The sequence below is a fragment of the Amblyomma maculatum genome, chromosome 1 (assembly GCF_055883805.1).
Source record: "Amblyomma maculatum isolate TAMU_Amacu chromosome 1, ASM5588380v1, whole genome shotgun sequence".
In the NCBI taxonomy this organism is placed as follows: domain Eukaryota; kingdom Metazoa; phylum Arthropoda; class Arachnida; order Ixodida; family Ixodidae; genus Amblyomma; species Amblyomma maculatum.
In genome coordinates, this window is record NC_139344.1 from 329874587 (window position 1) to 329888848 (window position 14262).

Below are 14262 nucleotides of genomic sequence, written 5' to 3' on the forward strand. Positions count from 1 at the left end.
TGCAGTGCTGTTGAGCCCATAAGGAACATCTGAGCAACAAAAACAACTCTGTAAATATATAGACAAAGCTAGAAGATTGTGTAAACACATCGCAGACTGTCGTTCCTGCAACTGGACGACTGTTTAGACCGCTTCATCTTGTTTGGTTCAGCGTGTTGACGTCCACGACGTTCTTTTCCTGAGCATTTGATTTTGTTCAAAGTTTCAGTTCTGTGCGCGTGCTTGGCTACTGCATTAATCTTAAGAATAGCATCATATGAGAGCATATACAATGTTCAGTTACGTTCTGAGACTCCGGGCTCTCAACCGAGTTTAAGGCATCAAATAGGCTTAAACTTATGAAGAAAGAACAAACGATTTAGGGCTGCCAGGAAGTCAAAATCTTTGTTCATGAGATGCGAGCCGTGGTGACGTAGAGGTGAATGAAAGTTTCATGAGGTCAGGGACATGTTACGACGAGCGCAGAACGTGCTTTTTACAAGTAATTAGTTCTGAAGTGTTTCGCTGAGCAGGAGCTGGCAACAACAGTCATCACTTCTCCAAACGTTATTGTTTGTTTAAAAATGCATCGCTTGTAACTGACATATATAAAAAAAAAAAACACTAAAATGTTTAGTTCCGCAATAAGTGATTAAAATATAAGTTAAGTCATGATAATGAAGAAATAGCGTGACCCAAACGCCGTTGTAAGATATAAGGATGCTAAGTGAATTATACAGGTTTCAAGAAGTGTGGCCGGGTTAACTGAAAGAGACTCGAGTTCTCAGGTGAAACATGTAACTCTAAGGCCATTCGAATTCGAGCACATTTGTTCGGGTGCGTTGAATGGAGGGCTAGAAATTTTGCTGATGTATGCAAATTTGAGTGTTTATTTAACAGAATGATCTAATAAGGAAAATGGTAAAATAGAAGTGCAGACATGTCATAGAGGGGACGTCAGTCTTTTAGAGTAACGGGAGGTGCTCATGTGACATTCCAATGCATTAAGTGATATGGTGTGCCACTAATGTAGGTCCCAGAGGACCACGTGCCACTGAAGGCACCAATTAACGCTTGTATTTCATATTTTTAAAGCGGAAGTCTAGTGTGCCGCTGAAGTTTTTGAATTGACGAAGCTTTGAAGTCACGGAAGAAAAAGAATCTAAAATAAAAAAAAAAGGTATTTTCTATCACGGAAAAGAACATCACTTCGTTGGTTCATTCCAGGTATAAACATTGCAATAACACCCGAAACGAATTGGTTCACGTAAGAAACAAGATGAAGAGGTGCCTGAGAGGAAGCGATGGCATAGGCTGGGCAGAACGCAGCCATCTGCTTCGCCGCCGCTCCGGTGGCCCTGTAGTAAATATGACAGCGGTCGTCTTATCGACCATCTCTGCAGTTCTACATCCGAACTTCAATCCTTCGAAGCACGAGATGCCCTTCCTAGTCAGGCATCTAGTCACAATGTGCTGCCGGACTCCTCATTGCTAGGCAAAATGCTACCAGATCCACCGGTTTCCTCCTGGTAATTTGGTCTGCGACGTTGAGCAATTAGTCTAATTGGCTTGTTTTCAGCACGGTGCTTTGCTCCGTGTGGTAGACGTTCCGTTATGCGATTCGTGAAACGGGAACTGTAACCTCAGATTACTTGCTGACCAAATTTACTTCATTCAATAATAATAATAATAATAATAATAATAATAATAATAATAATAATAATAATAATAATAATAATAATAATAATAATAATAATAATAATAATAATAATAATAATAATAATAATAATAATAATAATAATAATAATAATAATAATAATTGGTTTGCAGGAAAGGAAAGCCACAGTATCTGTAACACTTGTCCTGTGACACCTTGATCGCGCATTAAGGGAAGGGTGGAAGGTGGGAGTGAAAGCGGAAAGAGAGAAAGGGGTGTCCTACTGGAGGGCTCCGGAGTAATTGCGACCATCTGGGGATCATTAACGTGCACAACCTCACTCACTCATTCACTCACTAGAGTAACAATTTGAAGACGCAGGATAGAAGAGTCAAAATTTATTGATACAACTATGGCTTGCTGTGAAAGTTCGGTACGAATGTCAAGTACGTACTTGGGAATGCCTTAATTTTAGTTAGAAGGCAAATTCTTTGATGCAGTAGTCGTTATAGGTGTTTAATAGATTTAAATATAAGAAACCACCTGGTACAAACTATATGTCTTTTAGCAGGCTACTTGTATGTAAGAAACCTAGGAATAGTTGTAAAAGGAAGGAAAACGTTTGACCTAGATTTTTTTCAAAAAACGCGGAAAGTATATATATATATATATATATATATATATATATATATATATATATATATATATATATATATATATATATCATGCACATTTCTGATGAAGTGAATTATTGTTTAAGTGTTACACGATTGCATTGCACGCTTACATTCCTTCCCAAATAGCCTCATTTATAATAAGTGCCACGACGTAAAACGAGGCTCAACACATAAAATCTGTCAGGAAGAATCCCCTCTTCTTCAGTTGTTTAAAAACAAAAAATAGAAATGCACACATGCTCAGCGGCAGTCTGTCCTTCGCAAGCTCTCTAGAGTCGCCTCATGTATAGAATGTCACTTCGCAGTGGTGTTCGCTGTGTGATCCTAGAAGTAACATTTGTTTTGACTCGACTTCATGCTCAAAACACCCGCACGTGTTCACAAAGCAACAAATGTGCTGCAATCTTTGACGACAAACGCCTTTACAGCCGGCACACTCCAATAAGGAGAGGATACAGTCGGTATGTCGCATGGTGCGCAAGCAAGACTTCTGAACCTAAGACGTTGTGACAGCTTGCCCGCCCACACATCACATGGTGGCGATGCCTTTCATGCGTCTAGCCCAGCGCCGCATGTCGCACCTAGTTTGCCCGGCGGGCCGTCGTATATAACATGCGTGTTATCTTTTCACGCGCCAAAGTTGTGCGCCGCATCACGCAGAGTGACGTAGAGTGAATGAATATCGGGAAGAGAATACAAAGTGCTGGCCTACAACTTGGCGTATGAACATTGCGACAAGCAGCTTTTCAAGGCAGGCATGAAAGCAATGCCGCTTGAGCTTTCTCTGTGTTTTGTCTAGCTTTCATAAAAACAAAAGTGCAGTTGCCTTGGACGAAAACATCGAGGAAGTATCTCTGTCGCCGATTCCGCCATAAAGCACACATCAAAATAGAAAGAATTCTATTTTGATGAAATTGGAATCTTTTTTGGGTTTTTCTGACACAGTGGTTGCCCCGGAGCAAGTTGTGTTAAACGGAGTTTACTGCTGTAGTAACAAACGGTTCATTTGTTGACGATGAAAGGTTCTGCGTAAAGAACGAACTGCACGCAATATTATGAACATGGTTTGGCGTAAACCAACTGCACATAATATGAACAGGTCGGGGAACTTTGGTGATAAACTAAGTAATTCGGGCCGAAATTTAGAACAAAAATGGAAGTACTATTCTCCGTGGATGCGAATGAAAACTGTTCATACCCATGACCGCAGGATTAAGTGGAAAATTTATAGATCTTAATCCAAAAATCCGTAATGACGACATAAAAAATGGTAAAAAAGAGAATTACTTTCGCATAAATTGCTTCAAACTTATGTGTAATCGGAAAATAATAAATAGGTGAAATTTAAAGTTCAGCAGGTATCTTCAGCCTTCCAAGTGGCTTAGAGAAACGACAACTGATTAACAAAGAAATCTTAATAAATGTATTCAAAAGGCATCAGGGCGGAAGACATGTTTTCCTCTCTCTTTTTTGCAGGACGCGAAACGAATGATCTAGGTCATAAATTGCGGAGAGCTTAGCTGCGAGGGCTGATAATAATCATGGTGAAGAGCTTTTGTAGTACTTCCGTAAATGCGAGCACATTGACGAATCCGCCTGGTGGCCGAATTTTCTTCGCTGGACTTTGTGGCGTCCCTGCAATAAACGCTGACAACCATCCACACCTTTCTAACGTAATAACTGAAATCGTTCGAATGCACTTAGATGTGCATGGAAATACTAGCCCGCATTTTCTTTGGGACAGCGAGAGCTGATTAGATGCAAAAAAGGTGAGAACCTTTCTGTGGTTACCGTTATACACAGAATTTATTGACGTTCGTCAGAGTTTTTTATATTCAATGCCCAAACTGTTTGATCAGAAACCGATTAATATAAGATTAAATATCGCTAGATCTGGTTTAGAATTTCTTTATATTTAAACACAGCATATTGTTTATTCATTTATGCTTCATTCATATCGCTTCACAGGTTACAAGTTCAGAGCATTGTGAGAGTGGGGGATCACATAGATAGAGGTAAAATTAGGAGCATGCGTAACAGAGTTGGACTGTGAAAAAGGCTGACCGCCGAAGAATTGACGCGTTTGAATTGTGGTGCTGGCGAAGACTCTTAAGAGTTCCTTGGACTGCCAGAAGATCAAATCAGTCGATATTGTCGACCATAAACCCTGACTGCTCATTGGAGGGTCAAATTCTAAAGTTAAAGCTCAGCTACTTTGGTCATCTGATGAGAAGAGAGGAGTCGCTGGAGAAAGATTTGATGTTGGGAAAGGTTGAGGGTCGCCGGAGAAGGGGTAGGCAGCGAACGCGATGGTTAGATGGCATTCTCGAGGCATTGCAGATGAAGCTATGTGATGTTAAGAAGATAGTGAGAGACCGGAAAGCGTGGCGTGACATGGTCCATAGGGTCACGAAGAGTCGGACACGACTGAACGCCTGAACTGAACTGAACTGTAACAGGTTCATAGATAACATTGACCTTTAATACCGGTCACTGAAAAGTGGCAACGTCAATATATAATGTTTTTGACACGCTAATAACTTACAAAAAGCCGTTATTTCGCCCTTAAAACGAGCTGGATTACGAATATTCACGTGTTCCGGAAGACCATTCCAGCGGATGATAGCGTGCGGAAGGGCGGATGAAATAAATGGAACCACTGCAACTTTTCTACAAGGAGACTAGTTCATTCTAGTTCGTGCATTGCGCATGTTGCCTTCATGCGTTTCTGAATTAATGCCACTTACAGAATTTCCCGACGCCCAAAGCATTATTTAACCTCTCCTCAAAAAGCATCAGTCAGAAAAGTGTGTGAGCCTACTAACCATCAAGAATGCGCCAATTTATCGATTGCGAATAACATAGTGTATTTATTTTATTTTTTTTTTGTATATTTGTTCAATCACTGTGGAACTACTGATGCTCTACGTGCATACATCAGTGCGAATTCCGTATTAGTGTTAATTATCATAGCTTTCGTGAATATGCATTTAAAGAAAAATTACACCGAAAAAAATATTATTCTAGTGGGATAGAGGAAACAGCACAAATGCTTTTTTTTGTAGGAATTTCCGCCGTGGAAAAATAAGTCCGTGAAATCTTCGTCAATGATGCTGCATATCGTCCTGAATGTATTGAGCTTGTATGAGCTTCACGCTTTAATTATTTGTGAAATGTGGTGTGATATACAATAAAATTAGAGCGAAAAATGTTTTCACTGGCGAAATTATTCCAACCTGGTGTTCCGGCAGGTGACATCTGTCGAAGGAACTAAAAAACGGTAGACAGTGTTCGTACCTTGTACCTATTAATGAGAACTATTAGAAATGTTGGTGTCATAATCAATTTGCTCAAAATAATTTTGAACATACAATACGGGATTCATTTGACTAATTAAGTAGGAGAATATTCGATTCGCGATACGATATATTTAGAATGTTCGCATAGCCATTAACTACCATGTGTCTTCCAGTGTCGACTGAAATTTTAGTGCCTATTTACTCCGCTATTCATTCCTTGAATGTCCTTGTCTGCGTCTTTAGAAGTTAGCACCTTTGTGCTGCCGGGCACGTCTAAATGCGAACTGGTTGCACAGTCATTTACATATTGTGGCGCGTGTGTGCGCTTTTATTTGCGTAACTTTCTTGAGGAGACAGGCAGGAAGCTTTAGCTGCTGTGGTTCAAATGCGCCTGAAAGACTCGGTAAATACGGGTTTCTCCTGCTTCCAAGAACAATGCCGTAATAAAGGGCCTATTATTCAGCCAGACTTAAACGGGGACACTTGGAGACGGCATTCACTCAACCCGCTAATCTATGTAAATAGTTTAGTTACTTCGTCTTGCACGAACTTTCTTGCAGCAGCATGCCTAGAGAATTGCATTACGACGAGCGAGTGTCCACAGCTTAATTTATCGCGCAGGAGAAGTCATGTAGGCACTTAAGAAAGACATAATATTCTCTACTTTTGCATCTTGTTGGGTTCAAACGGTCTCCGTTTGTTGGAGAGCTTTCTCTGCAGTGTGCTAAAGCATTCGGAGAACACTGACGTTGCGCACCTGGTTTTCTGGTTGCTGTAATTAATAAAACTGACCTCTATGTTTGCATTTGTCTTTAAGAATTGCTGATTTTAATGGACTGGTTGCTAATTTAGTGGTTTTCCTGTAGACTACTTTGTCATGGTTTAACAGAATAAACCTTGCAGGAGGCGGTATTTATTGCGCTTTTTTGGTCCTGTTGGCGTTTCTACTAGTGGATTTTGCTGGTTGTACAGTTTGTCTTTGAAATATTGTAGGTTCTTTAAATCTACATTAATTTCTCAAAGAAAATGTCGCTGTGAGCCCATCATGTCCCTGTGATGCCAAGGTGAATATCTGAACAGGCCCAATACGCCTTGAATTCATTTATACGGCATTTATAATGCAATCAGCCGATGTTCGAGGTGATTATGGGCTGCTACTCCACTCTCAGGAAAGTGGTAGGAAAGGAAAGGCAGAGTGTAAATGGAGGTTGATTATGGCATAATGCAATGAATATCTTGGGGTCACGATATAAGGCAATAGAGAAATCCGCGCACACGTTTACCACGCACAATTGCAGAGAAACGACCCCCCCCCCCCCCACACACGTGCGCGCGCACACACACACACACACACACACACACACACACACACACACACACACACACACACACACACACACACACACACACACACACACACACACACACACACACACGCACACGCACACGCACACGCACACGCACACGCACACGCACACGCACACACACACACACACACACACACACACACACACACACACACACACACACACACACACACACACACACACACACACACACACACACACACACACAAACACACATTATAGAACCCTGGTGAGAAAGTATGATTGAATATTATTTCGCCCCTCGATTAAATAGCTACTTCTACACAGAACAGGGAATTCCAGCTTTTGTTCTGAACAGTAGTAGTATTAGTAGTAGTAGTAGTACTAGTAGTAATAAAATCTTTATTTGAGAAAACAGGTTTTGAGTGGAGGGTTGAAGGCCAGGTTGGTTGGGTCCTCAATCTGAGACTCCGTTGGCTGAAACCGCTGCCAGAGCTCTCGCAAGCAAGCTCTCATAGTAAAAATTTTTGTCTATATTACATTACTTTTGGTGTCGGCCAGGAATGTGAGAAACCAGTGGCTGGTGGCTCGGTGTTGTTGGTAAACGTTCGATATTATTGCTCAAAGATTTGGTTGCTGTGCATGGGGCCGATAGCTGTGAGAGTATTTTTAGTAGCGAAAGCTGCACTGCGGTAGGTTTCCGAGCCATCGGCGTTTTACCGTGACACCACGGTAGGTTTTAGAGCCGTCGGCGTGTTACCGTGGCACCGTGTTACCGCGGCACTGTGGCACCGTGGAAGACGAAGAAGAAGAAGTCATGGGAGGTGGTAGCCGTGGGTATGTGCCATTTTGACCGAGACCATCATCATCATCATCATCTGGTAGCGGACATGGTCGAGCACTAACTGGATGCAGGGCTTCCTGAAATTACGTTTGGCAGTAGCTGCCAACTCGGGCCTCTCCTTTCATATGGGGGGGGGGGGGATATCACAATCAGCCTGCCGAAAACCCTTGCATTCACCCTTAGTTCTCAATGCAGAGATGTAGTGATGTCTTCGTTTGACTAAAGCTCCATCAGTTCCATTTCCAGACTATCTCACTGGATAAGGCTCACCTGGATGTATTATTTTTGTGTTTTTGTGTGCCATCTACTCCACGTCTGTGTTCCGCGCATGGAATGGAGGAGCGAACGTGATGTAAGAGCTTCGCGAGCGTACTCTAGCAGTATGTGGCGCCCCTGTGAAGTGGCTGAGTAAGGCCTGCTATTCCCCCAATTTTCTCGTGTTCATGCACAGTTTGTAGTTGCGATTATTGGTTGGCTCGTTGTCATTTAGCTGTGCAAACTTTGTTGGCGGCTGAAGAACGGAGAGTGACATTGCATAGGCCCTGTGCTTGCGTGGGTTGCGAGCAGCGTAAGTCTGCGAGCATCACGGCAATTTCTTCCACACTTTCGATAGCTTTTTCAGCAAGGAAAGCATAGCGGTATAGATGTCAATGACGTTACCAAACTCCTATGGGGTGATAGCAAGACTCCTCTGCACACCGCTATCAGCGTCCTCAAAACCTTAACAAAGCGCGTAATTAGGCCCCTTTAGAATTTTCCATCATAGGATGTTCGACTGTTCCCGTCGAATACCAGAGCGTCAACTGGTTGAGGTTGCATCACATCTCTAAACTGGCCGTCTCTAAGAGTGGATTTAAGCTACTCATGTTACGTAACACTGCCTCAGAAATGTGGCATGGTGTAATTTCCACATTGTCCGTTCCTCAAACCTTTACTACATGCAAACCGAACTCCGCATTGCTGCAGCTCTGCTAAACTTGCGCTAGTGCGATTGTTAACGTTAGCCTCTAAGATCGGTGCCTCTCCACATTAAGCCTGAGTAGTCACGGCAGAATTAGGAACTGAACCACCTTCAGTTTTTCTTTTCGTCGGCGTAAGCAGTAGAGTTTAACGTGACTGTTTTCAGTTCCGTCCCTTCCCAGCTACTCGGTAATGTGACTTCATTGAGCAGTATTTCACAACGCAGCATAAGAATGGGCACAGCTGATATGCCTGGATATTTTTGAGGGTTGCACTCGTTCTATCTGGTCGCATAAAAAGGCGGAATTTCTACTGTTCAAACATTTACCGTGATGGTAGTCACTTCGCGATTCCGACAGCTGAACTCAGTACGAAGGAAAACACGGAAGCCACAGTAATATATCACGCTCTGCCCGAACGACGATTTTTTATTATATAGAAAATGACACCTTGTAATGAATGTGAACTGCCTCTCTGTAGCTGTTGCAAGCAGCTCTCACTAGTGCTTTAAAGCAAACATAAATATCAGTTACTGATCGACTACAAGCTGCACCAGGAGATGTAGCTTGTATTCAATACGGCCAAATTGTTTACGCTCTCAGGCACTTTCCTGCACGAAGCAGGCACGAGCAAAGAGACCTGAATCACTACAGCACAGCAGAAAAGCTGAATAATTTTGATATCTAAGTGACTCCTAATAATTTCTGATAGACAGACCCACTGTCTTCTTAAGAATGACGCTGCCATGGGAGTGGGTCTTCAAGCACAAGGCTTTTTAACGCTTCTGCTGACGTGCAGTCATGCTTCTTGTCACTGGCCTGTGACACACTGCTTCATTTGTCTTCTTCTTGATGGCCCTTCGCTTTTGAGCTCCTGAAGTGGAGGGGAGCGGACATTCTTCGTCAGCGTGGTTGGTCAATTCATCCACGTTGGACACGGAACTTGAGGCTTCAGAGCATTGATGTTCACTATTGTTCGTCTCGCTGGATGTGCCTCGCAGAAGCCCAAGGCATCGACGTTTCGGCGGCGGTGAATCACCATGTTGCTGGCTTGGAAATTGACCTGCTGAAGGGTACTCGCGTGCAATCATCCTACGGCGCTCTTCATGTCTTTCACCTGTTGTGAACACGATTCGGCCGTTCACTTTCAGTGTCTCCGCTGCCTTGAGGAGCGACGGAAGTTGGCCTTTCTCGATGAAGGCTTCACCGTGGTGCATAAACTCGAGCAGCGTTTCCAGGTCGCTGCAGCTGACGCCGTTCGGAATTACCGTCACGCCCTCGGAGGGGTTCACGACGAACTGCTCTCGAAAGAACGAACTGAATACGGACAATACCTTCTTGTTGGCTTTTAGGGAGAGACCTTCGCACACGAGCGTGACGTCCCCTTGGCCCTCATCGTAGGGTGTGAATTCCAGGGCGGCTTCCTCGTCCGAGGGGAGGCGCCTCCACTTGAGGCAAAACTGATGAGAATCCATGAGGGTAGATGAGCGTTGGCTAGCGTTGTCTTTCACGGGCAGCGTCAACGTTGCACTGCCACTAGAGTACGCCTCATTGCTGGTGACGTACGTCCATTATTGCGCCTTCGCCTCTGAGTTAGGGATGAGGTGGTGGCATTGAATGTGCAATGGTCCTCACAGGCCTAGGTCGCGGCCACGGCGCGTGATGCCTTCGTTGTCGTCTTTGCTCTGTTGACACACAGCTGCTCTTTTCATGATTATTGTGTGCGCCCTCTATAGGTTTATTTATGCTTCTGTTGCCTTTAAAAATGTATCCCCATGTTTATTTTTTCTTGTTTTCTGTGGACATTATTGCGTGGTCGAAATACAAAACAGTGATACGCAGGAAGACCTCCATAACGGGTCACTGTATATAGCTTCTTTGAGGTGCGAGCAATATCTCAATTAACTCAATTAACGAAACTACATATTCTCTCCAGACCGCTCTAGCTTAGAAGCATAAAGCCATCATTTCTCTTTCTGCTGAACAAGGGCTATTCTTGGCGATTCCGTAAGACCTGCTCACCGCGATGAACTGTGACTCCAACGATGTACACGTTGTGTTATTCTAAGAGGTTTAGCGTTCACTTAGTGAAAATAGAATGTCTGTAAGATCAAACATTCCCCACTGAAAGGTCTCGACCAACGCAAGCAGTATAACAGGAGCAGAGGCAGAGTTGTAATACAGAAAAAAAATCAGTCTCGTCGAGGTTTTATTTACGCAAAAACGTTGCAAAGCGCATCGCGACCCGGAATAATATTCATGCTGCCCGCTATTTTCTTCAGTTTTCGATGTTGTCACTTAGGTGCCATCCCTACTCAGTTATTTATAACGGAAGTGACTTGGGATTCAATCGCAATGCTGGCAGAATAAAAAGCTTCTCTCAAAACTGCGCACACACGTTACTGTTTTGCATATGCAGCTGATCATGTAGCCGGTCGAATCGTGCTATATCTTCGGTGCGTTACGAGAGCATATACAGAATAATGTTTTACTGGACGTAAAAATGCGTGTTCAAGCAATAACTTCACCGGCAAAAGCGTATATCAGTAATATTTCTACCGGTAATAACACCAAAAAGAGAAAAGAGATATACAAAGTGCAAAAGATATGCTAGAACTCTTCAGGCAAGATCATGTCAGCGTTGTTAACTTGCGCTTAATTCAATAAGCACAAATATTGACATAGATAAAACCTTAAACTAAATAAAATCCTCTTCTTCTCAACGGCATCATTCATAAGAAAACATCCATTTCTTTTGATGAAAGACGTTCATTAGAAACCGTTTAGAAATGTCTAAAATAGAACAGAAGCTTGGGCATGCTGGTAATCCATTGTGTAGAACAGCGCGAAAAAACAACAGGGACGAAGGAAGACAACAAGACGAGTGCTGATCGTCTTGGTGTGAACAGCGCGAAAAAACAACAGGGACGAAAGAAGACAACAAGATCAGCGCTCGTCTTGTTGTCTTCCTTCGTCCCTGTTGTTTTTTCGCGCTGTTCTACACAATCTAAAATAGACTTCTGGGCACATTTTGACATATTTTTTTTATAGAAGTCAATCAAAATCTTTCAAGATTTAATAGGTCATGGAAGTTTCTGCTGTATCAGCGAACATAAAATTCTACAACCGGGAATAATTTCCCCAAAGCAAGTTTCAAATATACGTGTACATGCTCGCTTCCTAAAAAGAAACACAAGATAAAACAGTTGCAGGAGGTGCAATCCAAGCATCGCAAGCGATGGTACAAACCATCAATTTGCTTTTAATGACTTCTATAAATCATGGTTGCACCCTGCCTGCCAGAAGACTGAAAAAGTCTACAGGCGTCCGAAGGACCCCGGGGACTTAAAAGTAGCAGAGGGGAGGGAAATGTCTGCAAAACTGCAGCATGCAAGAAAATGCGAAACTGAGCCTTTGTATAAGTGTCTAAATTTGGTGAAACTCTAAGTTCATTTTGAGCGCAGCTTCCAAACGAAAGCGGAGCACCATTTATTCAGAAGTTCCTTCAGAAACATCGTTTACGGGAGCCACAAAAGTTAATAATAACTTGGCCTGAGAAAATGCGTCCGCTCTACCAGTTCGTCGACGCGAAAGTAAAGCTTCCCAGACTGGGAAAGTTTTGCCGAAATTTGCTGCGAGAACTGTCGAGACCAATCAGAATATTCAAAACTTAATTGATGGCTTGGCTGTCAATATGCCAGAATGTGGCGTCGAAAAGCTGATGGAAAATGAAGGATGCGCCCATATTTGTACACAGGAATAGGATGTGCCGAGAAGTGAGGACGCAAAGATGGTGAAGAAAATTTCGAGTGGCTACATGCAGCTCAAAGAAGTAATGTGAACAGTGCGCACTGCAATTCCGAGAATATATTAAACAATTAAATTTTCATGCAGCCAACAACCTCACCAATTACTTATATAAATGTCTATCGCTTCAGTATCATTCAGTAAAGTAGGATGCAGTAACAGTGATGTAAATAATGTAAGTAATGCTTAATTGGGTTGTCAAGTTCTTTGCAGAATTCTGCTAACATCCAATACTTCATTTTGAATTTGTGCTTGCCTTCTAATTGCCAAAAAAAAGTTCCCGTTGTTGCTTACAAAAAAGGACTCAAAATCTCAAACTTCTCTAAGATCTTCGATTAAGACGGCACGTCACAATCAACCTGTTATTGATGACAAGGAAACTAACCACGTCTGGTCTAGCCGAGAGTCGAACGATCCGTTTAATGATGTAAGAACCGACGCGCTGTATTCACAGAACCTTAGGATTCAATACATGTGCTTAGGTGCGTTGGAGTTAAAGCTGATTCCTGGCTACATGTCGGAGGATAATGAAACTTTTCTTGTGAGTTGATGAAAAGACAGACTGCCATAGTTCCGATAAAGCATTGGGCATTGATGTTGACAAGGTAGATACAAGGAGGAGGGCACTTAGCCGCATACACTGTTTCAACATAAAAATATCGATATGACGATAAAAAAAAAAAAGGACGACACGCAAGCTGAAATCGTCTGGTCCACTTGTTGTCCTTTCCTTGTTGGTTTTAACACATTTCTTTAGTTCACGTTAATGAACCATTAGCGCAAATAAGCCTATTGTACTCGCCTCAGCCGTAATGGATCTGTAATTAGGGCGCTAGATTGCTTATACCTAATTATAGGTTTGATCCCTGCGGCCGCTTTCCGATGCGAGGCGAAAAGAAAAGCAGCCGTGGACTGTGCGATGTCAGTGTAGTTCTCTCGTAATCTCAGAAAGGCTTTAGGAATTAAATTTTTTTGACGTGTGCACTTCAGGAGATATTGAAGTGCGTATTTTATGGCGTGAATATAAACGAAAAATTTTCCAGTTCCTCTAGCTTCCCATTTATTTGGGATCTATGCACAGCTGCAGAGGCTCTGGAGCGCTGTGATACCGCTTAGTCGCTAAAGCCTGACTTGTGGAGGAATCTGGTATCAAACCCAAAAGACAGCGAATCGTTGAAGCTCCATTGAGACTTCTTGAGATCAAGCAGCTTTGCGCATGGGGAAGCTCTCTTTTGTGTTGTATCTGAAAAATCTAGAGTTTCTACCTAGCGGGAGCTATCTAATATTAGCTGGGCAACGGTCGTTTTCAGCGCCAAATTGACACGCGGCAAGCGGGACAGTCTTCTGTGGTATATGCAACTTATGGCACAAGTCGTGGACGACTGCAGGAAAATTGACGAGAGATCATAGCTAATTTCACTTCATTCAAAATTAACCAAACTACGAAAATGTAAATGCGCATAATTCGAACGGTTCCCAGTAGTAATTTTTTAGCGAAGAGCTCAAGCATTTATTAGGATCCGCCTAGTACGAGAGACTTGCGCACGTTTTCTTTTTCTTTTGTTTCATGCAAGAATTCATGAGACATCAACATCTACAAACAATCGCGTTTGTGAATGTTTATCCGCCCGTTCTTCCGTCTGTTCGTCTGTCAGTGCGTCTACACATTTTAAACGCTCTTAAAAATGAAAGGCAATCGAAAAGATTTGCTT